Below are 12804 nucleotides of genomic sequence, written 5' to 3' on the forward strand. Positions count from 1 at the left end.
TATCCTTGATCCGATAAGGACCTACGTATCTGGGTTTCAAACAACTTCTCATGGGAATACGGAGGTGCTTGGTAGAAAGCCAAACCAACATACCCGGGTGATAATCGGGCGCGGGAGACCTATGTCGTCGGCGTTGTCCTTAGAACGTTCCTGGGCTTCTTTTAGATGAGAATGTACCTGTTGATGCAGAATAGTAATGTCCCTAAGACTGTCTTGGACTGCGGGATTGTCTGACAAGACTGGAAGATTCAATGGCAAAGAACGTGGATGGTAACCATACAAGTCGAAGAAAGGAGAAGTACCTGTGGAAGTGTGAACCGAGTTGTTATATGCAAACTCGGCTGCCACTAACACCGACAACCAGGACTCTTGATGTTGCATAGTCAAGCAACATAAGTACTGCTCAAGAGTGGCATTGAATCGTTCCGTCTGACCATCCGTTTCCGGATGATAAGCAGTAGAGTACCTCGCATCAACCCCCAGGGAGGTGGTAAGGTGTTTCCAGAAACGCAAGGTGAACTGCGAGCCTCTATCGGATATTATGATGTCAGGTAGACCAAAACAGCGGAAAACGTGGCGAAGAAACAGATCTGCTATCAATGGTGCCGTAGGTAGACCTTGGCATGGGACAAACACAGCCAGTTTAGAGAAAGAATCGATCACCACTCATATGGTATCAAAGCCCTGGACGGATGGGAGTTCTGTGATAAAATCCATAGATATCATAGTCCATGGTTTGCGTGGAACCGGAAGGGGACATAACAATCCCATGGGTTTCATGGTTGTGGATTTAAACTGGGCACAGACGGCGCATGTAGAGATGTAATCCGAGATGTCTTTCTGCATTGAAGGCCACCAGCACTATCTCTTAAGTTGCTCCAAGTTCTTACGCAAACCGGAATGGGCTGAAATCAAAGAGTCATGACCCCAATGTAACGCTGTTCGTCTGGAATCAACATCTGGAAGAAACAGACGACCGTTGACATAAGGCAATGTGTTAACAATCATCATGTTAAAGCGATCTACCTCCGGAGGATTCCTCGAAACCCATTTTCTAATGGAATCCTTTAATGAAGGCTTCAAGGTACAAGAGCATATGACCTGATTAGGTAACACCAAGCCACCAAACTCCTTGGGAGAGGAGTTATCCCCATACTTCCATGAGAGTGCATCCGCTTTGCAATGTAGAGCTCAGGGACGATATATAATCTGAAAATTGAACTGTGAAAAGAACTCGTGCCACCTGGCATACCTGGCTGTGGTGTATTTCACTGACTGCATAGCAAGAGGTTACGATGATCAGTGTAGACCTGAACCGGAGTATCAGTACCCAGGAGGTGTTGTCGCCAAACTTTGAAAGCATCACGCACAGACAACAGTTCACGCTCGGTGACAGTTTAGTTTGTTTCATATTTGGTAAGTTTCCTGGAATGAAACGCCACAGGATGAAGGAAACCTGTGTCCTTGCAATACTGAGACAACACCGCACCAACTGCTTGATCCGAAGCATCAGCCTCCACGTAGAACTGTTGCATAGGCTTGGGATGCTGGAGGACTGGTGCAGAGGTAAACGCTGTTTTGAGGTTGTCAAAGGCTGTCTGTGCTTCCTCCGTCCATTTGAACCCGTTCTTAGGGCTGGTAAGGGTAGTCAAGGGAGCAACAATGGCAGAGAATGAGCGTATAAAACGTCTATAAAAATTAGCAAATCCTAAAAAGGACTGCAAGGACTTGATAGACGTAGGAGCAGGCCAATCCAGTACAGCCCTTACTTTGGAATCACTCATACCAACTCCTTGGTTCGTGATATCATATCCCAGAAATTCAACATGCTTGGCATGGAAGATGCACTTCTCTAATTTCGCATAGAGACGATGGTCTCGTAACCTTTGAAGCACTGTGGAGACATGCTGAACATGAGTATCATAATCAGGGGAGTAGATCAGAATATCGTCAAGGTATACAGTGACATATTGGTCGAGTAAATCACTGAAAACATCATTGATAAAATATTGAAACGTAGCTGGGGCATTGCTTAAGCCAAACGGCATAACCAAGTATTCATACAGGCCATACTTAGTTTTAAAAGCCGTCTTCCATTCGTCACCCTTCCGCATTCTGACCAGGTTGTAAGCGCCCCGTAAATCCAACTTAGTGAAGATGGTAGAAGAACCCAATTGGTCTAAAAGAACTGAGATAAGCGGAATTGTGTACTGGTTACGAACGGTGATAGCGTTCAATGCGCGGTAGTCGATGCAATGGCGCAAATCGCCTTCTTTTTTCGGGACAAATAAAAGAGGCGATGCAGCCGGAGAACGTGATGGCCTGATAAAGCCAGAAGCCAAGGACCTGTCCAGATACTCCTTTAGCACTACATCCTCCTTCTGGGTTAGGGAATAGACACGACCAGAGGGTACAGTGGCATTAGGAACCAAATCGATGGGACAGTCATACTGTCTATGTGGTGGTAGGATCTCAGCGCCTTTCTTGTCAAAGACGTCCTTGAAGTCTCTGTACTCCTGAGGCAATACCGTAGTTATGACTGCTCCAATGGCTAAAGCGGAATCCAATAGATGAGTACTGGGTCCCGAAGATGAGGATCCTAATGTCCCACAAGACGTAGCACAGAATTCTGAATGAAAGGATACCATCCCTTTAGCCCAATCCACTAACGGATTATGCTTCCTTAACCAAGGCAACCCAAGGATGAGCTTGAATTGGGGTGCTGTAATAACATCAAAGGCTATGGTTTCAGTATGACCAGAGGACGTAGTCATAAGGAGATCCACCGTTTATTCGGTAACCAACCCCGATAACAGAGTCGTGCCGTCAACGGCGTTGACCAGTTCGGGGGAAGTCTTGGGAATCAGAGAAATACCATGGTCCTGAACAAACTGACTATCAGCATAATTCCCAGTAGCCCCTGAATCCAATACTGCATCAACAGAACAAGAAACCATTGAAGGGCGAGAATGTCAACAGTAATGGGAAACAAAACCATGGTATCAGAGCCCGCATTAGTGGGACTGGACAAAGGGGCTCTCTCTATTGCCGAGCTTTGGAGTTTCCCTGTTTACGTGGTTTCTTGGGGCACTGTCTCAAGAAGTGTTCAGAGGAACCACAGTAATAACATTAATTGTTCTTCCTGTGGGTCTCTCTTTCTTCAGATGACAGAGGAGCCCTGAGGGTACCTATCTGCATAGGCTCAGGCGTAGCATGGCTCTGATCACTAGATACTGATGTTGGGTAGGGAACCAGACTCTTTTCCCCTTTGCGTTCTGCCCTTCGTGCATCGACTTGAAGAACCAGGTCCACCAATTCAGAAAAAGTGGCAGGAACCACGGGGACAGTGGACAAAACATCCTTGAGTGAGTCTGAAAGACCTTTTTAAAACAGAGCCCCTTTGTTCGCCTCAGGCCAATCCGTCTCTGCTACCAGTTGGTTGAAATTGGCCAAGTAGGACAATAAGGGCATATCCTTCTGTTGTAAGGAGAGCAGCTCCAGATCTGAGGCTTGGGACTTGTACCGAGTGTCAAAGACACGGGACATAGCAGAGATGAGGGCATCGCAATCGTACAAAAGATGGCTACCCTGTTCCAATAAAGGATTAGCCCAGACCGCTGCTGTTCCCCCAAGGTAGGGTAACACAAAAGCTGCCTTGGTAGTGGCATCAGGGAAAGACGTAGGACGACATACGAAATGTAGCCTACATTGGTTGATGAAAGTGCGGAACGTCTTCGGATCCCCCATGGAACGTTCCGGAGGGGCCAAGGGAAACTGTGCCGTCATGTAAAAAGGCGCGTTCTCTTGTCGAAGAATGCCTGCCCCAAGGGCAGAACCAGAAGGAGGGGCACTAGCACCACCACCTGCCTGTAAGTTAACTTGCAGGGCGTCGATCCGACGCTGGGTGGCATCATGAGCCGCAGTCATATCTGCGCGTAAACCAGCGACCAACTGAACCAAAGCTGCCAACGGGTCATCGGCAGCTTCTATCATGGTTATTTATACGGATTCTGAATATGTGAGGAATCACCCACGCAGACCTGGTGGTGAGACCGGGGTTCAGTTGAGTGCGTAGTGTAGCCGTAGAAATCTTCCTGACAATGCAACTCCCAATAGTACCAAAGGACTGTTTGGAAGGGGAATTGCCCGGAAGATTATGGTGAGTCGGAACACAGCCGCCTAGACAGAGAACACAGTGTCAGGAGTTGGGTTCACGAAGCAAGCAAGAGCAAACAATAACTGAGCACACCAAAGTACTCACGTAGTGGGATACCTCTGGGCAACGATAGCAAGTCAGACAGAGCGGAAGGCCAGAGATATCCAGGAAACCAGTCTTGGTGCTTGTCCGTGAAAATGTTCCAGCAGTGGAAGTGGAAACCCAGAAGAAATAGGAAGTCCGTCCGAGGAGCGTGGTTCCAAAATAAAGACAATCCAACCTAAACCTGTACCCGCCGGCACGCGTACGCCTGTAGGGAAATGGAAGTCCGTGACAAGTTCCCAAAGTAAATGTGTTCCTTGTGACAAGTTCCCAAAGTGAATGCGTTCCGTATGACAAGTCCCCAAAAGTGAAAAGAGTTCCTTTCTGGATGAAGAGGAGAGTTCGTGCTCGCGAAAGGTCCGGGGAAAAAACAGATGATTTATTCCGTGTAACAGGATGTGCAGGAAGTGAGTTCTGAGGCGACAAGACAGAAAAACGTAAGGCAAGAGGAATGGTCGTTCGTTCCGAAGTCAAGGAATACAAAGTGTCAAGTACGAGCCAGGGGTGTCCAATATTAATCCATAGGGCAAAAACAAGGCCGTGGTTCAAGGCAACAGGTAACAACATGAAGAGAGCTCCAAATGTCAAAATTCAGAAGCAGCGTTAGAGAAAATTGTTCTCTGCGTACATACATGTCTTTGAAGAGAAGGAATCGAGCTGTTGAGCGTCCTATCCTTTTCACTTCTGAAAGTTTGTCAAAGAAAATATTGACAAACTGAATGTTGTTGTCACGTGGGTATTTTTGAAAGCCAACAACAGACCCATTGCTCCAATAACTAGTCCTTGATCCACTTCAAGGTTACGTTTAAGCATTACTCTGCAATTTAAGGATAATTTTAATATTTTTTCCAATCCAGCTGTGTTGGAGATTGAATTTTCTAAACTATTTAGCCCCATTGTGGCTTGTTCACAGATGGGTAGGTAGTGTCATACCATGTATGTCTAGTTTGTCTGTGGCGCTAATTTCAATTATTGCTTGCATTTCTTTTTTTGACATTGTTTCATTGAATTTGAAACAGCTTGCAAAAGTTGCCATTAAGGCCATACAATTGACATTTTTGTGGGCTAATTGTTCCATAACATCCGTAGCACATGCATTATCGCCATAACGTGCATGAATGTGCTGGGTTTTCAATATTGCTTGTGCTTCTTGAGATAATATACCAACTCTAATACTTTCTAAGATGTTGGCATAAGTGAGATCTGCAGATTGCCACATGTTTTCTGTTAATTCTCTGTATTGGAAATGTTGCCAAAGGTTGACATTTCCAATGCTGCCAACAGTTTTACGGCATAGTTTGTGTCCTAAGGTTTTAAAAATAGGCTCACCTTTCACTGGTGTCAATTGAAGAAGATCTCCGAAAACAATAATGTGCTTTCCTCCAAAGAGCTCTTCGTAGTTTGTTTTGATTACTTCTTGTAATCTGAGGTGAATCAAGGCCAACATTTGGTAGTTCCATTGCAGCTTCTGTAGAAAGTTTGTAATACTACAATTTGTTTTGATGTTCTACTGGCAGGAGTAGTAATTGGTGTAAAGTGACACCACCTATGTTGTAGGCAGCTAAACTTGTGGGGGCAGCGACAACAGCTGACAGTTTGTTGTTTGTCAATTGTTGAAGGAATTTACTGATGATTTTGATTAAGAATGTTTTGCCAGAACCAGCTTCACCACTGACGTACAGTAGTATAGGTTTGTAATTTTGGCAGGTGCATTCTTTGTTTTCATGTTGTACACCATGTGCAATTTCTTTTGTTACTTCTTCAAAAATGCTACGTTGCTCATTGTTTAGTTTTGATTGTAGTATAGTTAAGTCTTCTTTATCTTCATACTGACACATGGTGTTTTCTACTTCTGTCATAGCTAATTCTGCCTCATTTGTTATTAGTGGCTCTCCCAGTGGTTCTTGGCTTCCTGTTACAGAAGGTTGACTACTGTCAGGAGTGTCCTCATCTAGTTGGGCCTGGAGTTCTCCTTCGTGTTGCTGTTAATTGTGCAACATTGTTTTGTACTGTGTAAAGTTTACATCAGTTATAGTGCTTAAAGCATCTTCATAGGAGTCATAGTTATCTAGTATTCTTCTTTTGTCCATGGTTTAAAGAGTTGTAGCAGGGACATGTAATATAGTTCTTTATGTTGAGCAGTCTTTAATGACAATTTGATATGATTGATTAAATTTGGTTTGGTGAGTTTTACTAAGCTGCCTTTACAATTTGTCACTCTGTATTTACCTTTTTTTTCATTGGGTTTTATATTATTTTTGTATGTGAAGTTTTGGGCTATGTGGTATAGACACATCGTTTCCAAAGTGGGACTTCTGTTTGGGTAGTTTGTGTCCAGTAAATTGTTTTTTAAAATGTCTTGGCTGTTGGGATCATGTTTGGCTATTGTTTCAATATCTTCATATGATTTTAGAACTCTTTTTCTAGATTTAGCAGGACCAAGACTTAGCCATACTAAAGTTTCAGATTTTCCATACAAAGCAGTACCAGTTAAATGATCATCTGCTTCATAGGAGCCACATTCTCTATGGGAGAGCATTTTTATGCCCAAGCTGTATAATTTCTGAGACAGTGTTTTGTCTGATGATAGGTCATTCCAGAGGTCTTGGAGCTCTGTTTTTTCTGCTTTGGTTAAGTATGCTGTAACATATTGTGCAACTGCAGTGGAATTGTCGGCAATGTACTGCACATCTATGTTTGCATTCCATAAGTTGGCAATGATTGCATTGTAATAATTGATATATTTTTCTTCTTCTGTTCTTTTTATGTAATATGTATTTTCAGGTGATTTACCTTTAACACTATGTCTAACTGAAGACATGAAGTTGTTCACTTGACCTGTTTTTGTAACTGGTCTAGGGAAACCAAAGCGGCATTTGCTGTAGTATTTCCTTTGTTTTTGTATTTGTGACGACAATATTTACCACATTTGTGTCTTTGAAATTGTAAAATTTGTGCATGAATATCACTATTTGTTGCTTCTGATGCAATTTCACAAGTGACATATTTTTCAATAAACTGTAACACAGTGGCATCATTGTCTTGACCAAATTTAGGAGCATCTTTAATCCATAAAAGCATGTGGATATGTGGTGCTCCTCTGGCTTGGTATTCTTTTCCCCAAAAGAAGTGTTGCACTTCTCTGAGGGGAGGAGCAGTTTTATTACAAATAAAGTGTAGCATAGCAATGAAGCGATGGTGAAAATATCTTGAAACATTAACAGGATCTAGAGAACAAAGTTCTCCTGGTGTTAGTATATCTATGTTTGTTTTGTTTTTGTTTGATATGCGTAGGAAATCATGTAAATCTTCCAATGCATATTCTGCACAACTTAATGTAACAAACCAAGTGGTTGGGCCAAGGTTTCTTATCATACAACGTACATCTCCATGACGTCAAAACCAGTACACTTTTGTGCCACGCATGTTTGCTAATAGATTTGTAATATTTGATTGTAAAACCTCATCTTTTTGTTGCACATTTTGTAATAATTGTGTAGCTGACATATTTTGAAAGTGGGATCCTGATTTTAATGTGTGTGCAACTTCATAACATAAAGTTGCTAGTTCACTTTCAAAGAGTAGGTGGAATATGTATTCCACATTTTGTCTAAATCTGGGATCTTCAGAATACATCCGTAACGAGCGGTATTCTGATGCTGTTATTTGAATAGGGCTATCATCGTACCTTTCTCCTTTGCCAGTGGGAAAGAGTAGAGGAAAAGCATGTGCTTCTATTCTTTTTTCCCATATGCTGATTGGTGATCCTTTTGTTTGACGCATTTGGTACGTTTCTAGTGCATCTTCTACGGTGTCATTAGAGTGCAATGGATGAATTGTATTATGGTCTAAAGTATTGGATATTGTAGCAGGATCTAGGAGCTCAAAGTGACCAGCTTCTTGTGTCTCTTGAATTATTTCAGTGGTATCCTTTAAGTTTTCTTCAATATTAATTTCTTTGTAGTATTCATTATTGTCTTTTAGATATTGCACGGCTTGTCTAACTTTATGTAAATCTACCAGTTGTTGCCAATTATTTTTGTCTTTTGTAGGTACTCCATTTACTAAGATAATTAAAGATTGCTCCATGGGACGTTGCACTCCTAGAGTGTGCACATTTTGTTTTAGATCTAATGGTAAATACACTACTTTTCCACAAATGCCTTTCACTAATTCAGAGGGAGGTAATTTTGCTGTTTTTGGTTGAAGGCGTATTATTGCTAGAAACGGGTACACTGTTTGATTTATGGTGCTCTCATATAAATTGAGTTGTTGTAGGGGTTTTGGTAGTGGAAATAATTCCAAATTATTTGTGATAGCACGTGAAGGACTTTGTTTGTTGTTAAGTTTTGTAGTGCAGTAACTGCAAAGTATTAAGGGGTCAGTTATTTCATATTTGTTTTCTGCTATAAGGTAGAGAGCTAATTCAAACCATTAAGGGGGTAATTCATAGAATTCAGCGCACAAGTGGCGCATGCGGCTGGCGCACAGTGTGCGCGTGCGAATCCCTGCGCCAGCCGTGTGCGCTAAAATACATTTCCGCGCACAGCGTATTCATGGATTCCAGCCACCAAAACCAGCCGTGGCGCACAGTGGCGCAGCGAGCCTGCAGCAGCGCCAGTTACGCCCCCAAGAATGCCCCTTGCGCAGGGAAAATCCATCAAAATCCCCAATCCAGCGCAAAGGGCTGTTCTAATCCTGTACCAGCACGGCAAGCGGGGTACGTGTATCACTGGGGTGCGCGCGAAGTTTCTCACATGATTTCAGCTGGGTACGTGTAATACTGGGGTGCGCGGGAAGTTTCACACGCGATTTGTCCTGTGCGAACGGGGTACGTGTATTACGGGGGTGCGCGGGAAGTTTCACACGCAAATTCAGCAGGGTACGTGTATTTCAGGGGTGCGCGGGAAGTTTCACACGCGATTCCATCAGGGTACGTGTATTTCAGGGGTGCGCGGGAAGTTCCACATGCGATTCCATCTGGGTACGTGTATATCAGGGGTGCGCGGGAAGTTTCACACACGATTTCAGCTGGGTACGTGTATTTCAGGGGTGTGCGGGAAGTTCCACACGCGAATGTCCTGGGTACGTGTATTTCGGGGTGCGCGGGAAGTTACACACGCGAATTCAGCAGGGTATGTGTATTTCAGGGGTGCGTGGGAAGTTCCACACGCAATTCCATCATGGTACGTGTATATCAGGGGTGCGCAGGAAGTTTCACACGTGATTTCTGCTGGGTATGTGTATTTCAGGGGTGCGCGGGAAGTTCCACACGCAAATGTCCTGGGTACGTGTATTTTGGGGTGCGCGGGAAGTTACATATGCGATTTCAGCAGGGTATGTGTATTTCAGGGGTGCGCGGGAAGTTCCACATGCGATTCCATCAGGGTACGTGTATATCAGGGGTGCGCGGGAAGTTCCACACTCGAATGTCCTGTGTACGTGTATTTTGGGGTGCGCGGGAAGTTTCGCACGCAAATTCAGCAGGGTACGTGTATTTCAGGGGTGCGCGGGAAGTTCCACATGCAAATGTCCTGGGTACGTGTATTTCGGGGTGCGCGGGAAGTTACACACACAAATTCAGCAGGGTACGTGTATTTCAGGGGTACGCGGGAAGTTCCACATGCAAATGTCCTGGGTAAGTGTATTTCGGGGGTGCGCGGGGAGTTTCACACGTGATTTCAGCAGGGTACGTGTATTTCAGGGGTTCCGTGGAGTACTACACGTGAATTGGCCGTGTGGGTCCTCCCAGGTGTTTGCTCTACAACCTCCACGGCCCCTGCAGGCAGCCCACACCACGGGGGACTACCCTGCACCCCTGCTCATGTCCCGCAGTCAACCCATCCACCATGGGCATGCCCCCCAGCCAAGCCACATGTCACCTTGCACTACTGATCAACAATGCATGTCTCCCAGCACCCCCACCCCCCAGCAGTGCAGGGCACCCTCCACCAGGCCCCCACACATGTCCCCCAGCACCCCCACCCCCCAGCAGTGCAGGGCACCCTCCACCAGGCCCCCACTCCTGTCTCCCTGCACCCCCACCCCCCAGCAGTGCAGGGCACCCTCCACCAGGCCCCCACTCCTGTCTCCCTGCACCCCACCCCCCACCAGTCAGGGGCACCCTCCACCAGGCTCCCACTCCTTTCTCCCAGCACCCCCACCCCCCAGCAGTGCAGGGGCACCCTCCACCAGGCCCCCACTCCTGTCTCCCAGCACCCCCACACCCAGCATTGCGAGGCACCTGCCAGCAGGCCCTGACCCATGTCCCCCAGCCAACACGTCATCACAATCTAGATCCCTGGCCCTTATGGGCAGCCTCCACATGCCAAACACCCACCCAAGTATTGCATCCACCCACTCAGAATTGCAAATTACATGATACAACCCCAATGGCAAGTATGTAAATGAACACATGTCCCTCACATACACACAATGGGTGTAAGTGAATGTCAAAACCCATATCATGACATGCATGAAACCAATGATATGATACTATACATTGAAGTTTGATGGAAAAAATGTATTAAAAGCAACATAAATGGGATTAAAAATAAACAAACGACAATGGGAATTAAAATAAAAAAAGCAGCATGTCCGTAAAATAATGAAAAACCACAAATCATAATCCAAAGGAAAGGTGTCCAAAGTCGCAGTTCAAAAAAGTACATCCAAGGGAAAAACAAAACCAAAAACCATTGCTCCATGGGTAAATCAAAAAAAAAATCCATAATCCAACAGTCAACTATATACAGATAAACAATCCAGGGTCCATGATCCCAACTGAAGAAATGAAACCTATCTAAAAATAGTACGTAATAAAAAAACTATATGCAAAAATGTTGGTCATTGTCCAAAAGGTCCAAAATCAAGAAAAAAGCAAAGGAAACCTAACACTAACTACATAACTATTTACAAGGGCAGCTGGCTAGTCCAACGGCTCACTGGATGTTTTCATGGGCCAGGGCATCATTGAACTCCTGTTCAATGGCTTGGAGGCGGGCATGTTCCCTGGCCCCGAGGTCTCGCAGGGATAAAGCAGTGTCCAGCTCCAACTCCCTGCGAAGACCCTCGAGGCACTCAGCCCGCCTCAGCGCCCTCCGCATGGAGTTCTCCACCCTGACCATTGTGAGCCGTTCCTCCTCTGCCCGCTGCCGCTCCGCACCTATGTGCTGGCCCAACCGCTCCCACACGGAAGCCACTCCCATTCCAGGGTTCTCCTGCACTCCGGCCGATGCCTGCACCCCTGATGTTGATGGCCCCGAGCCATGATGCCTCCCACGTTGAGCCTGTCGCTGCCTCCGACGCAACTGCCTGTGCCAGCACGACGGCATCCAGGCTGATGGAATCCACCGACGCCGTCGTGCACGTGCCCTGCCCGATGATGCCGTCACATCCTCCATCTGCTGGGGTCCAGTTGCTAGTGTGTCCACCCCTGCTGGACCTCCGACTCCCGACTGTGGCAGGGATGGGATCCCCACCGAGTTGGCTGCATTGGTCGGGGCAGGTCCACAGGGGGCCCTGGTGGCATCTGGGCCAGAAGACGGCATGGAGAACGACTGGCGCATAGCCTCCACAGAGGAGGAGAGGGTCGCCAAAGTGTCCGACACATGTATGAGACCCCCGACCACGACCGCTCCCAACTGGGCCACGTTGGCACGGTGCTCTTCGTGATGACGTGCGTGCTCCTCCCGGGAAGCACGCACCTCATCACGAATGACACCCGTGCGCAACGTGACACCAATCAGGACCTTCTCCATATGGCCAGGGGTCCCCTCGTCCGCAGGTGGAGGGGAGTCAGATGACATGGACATCGCCCCTACCTGCGGATGGGCCTGGGATGGGGAACCCCTGCTGGTGCATAGTGGTGCAGTCACAGTGTCAGGGACAGTGACATGCACAGGCACCTCCACGGCGACCTGTGCTGCCTCCTGCCGCTGCCCCTGGGCTGCACCACTTGCACCAGCAGGGATGCCCCCACCAGGCCCCATGTGCGGCTCAGTAGCGGCCTCCTCCTCCTCTGTGGAAACCACAAACCTGGATGGCTCCACACCGTCTTCCGCCATTGCAAGCCCCTGTGGGGGCATCCCCGCCGCTTGGCTCCACAGCGCCGTCTCTGCCCTCTTCTTCACTTTGCGCTGCGTAGAGGGAGACATAGAACACAAGCATCAGGGTACTGTACAATGGTCCCCTAGACAGGAAGCAATAGCAGATGAGTGGCACTGTCAAAGATCACTTCCATCATGTCCCTCCACAACACATGGGTCAATGCAGGCAAAACACATGCAGTAACAGGCATGGCGCATGCTATGGACATAAGCAAACATGTCCAAGGGACTCTTGAAACATACAATGTTGTTTTTGAACTCACATGCATCATGCATCATGCCTATCACATTCACACACTTCACCGTACTTTCATCCATCTGGACTCGTACACCCCAGACACCGTGGATGCAAGGATCGCTAGGCTGCATCAGTGGATCTGAAGATTGACACAGGCATGTGTCATGCATCCATGGCATTCACAAGTCACAGACATGCAG

The sequence above is a fragment of the Ambystoma mexicanum genome, chromosome 6p, assembly GCF_040938575.1.
Source record: "Ambystoma mexicanum isolate Mex_15411 chromosome 6p, UKY_AmexF1_1, whole genome shotgun sequence".
NCBI lineage: Eukaryota > Metazoa > Chordata > Amphibia > Caudata > Ambystomatidae > Ambystoma > Ambystoma mexicanum.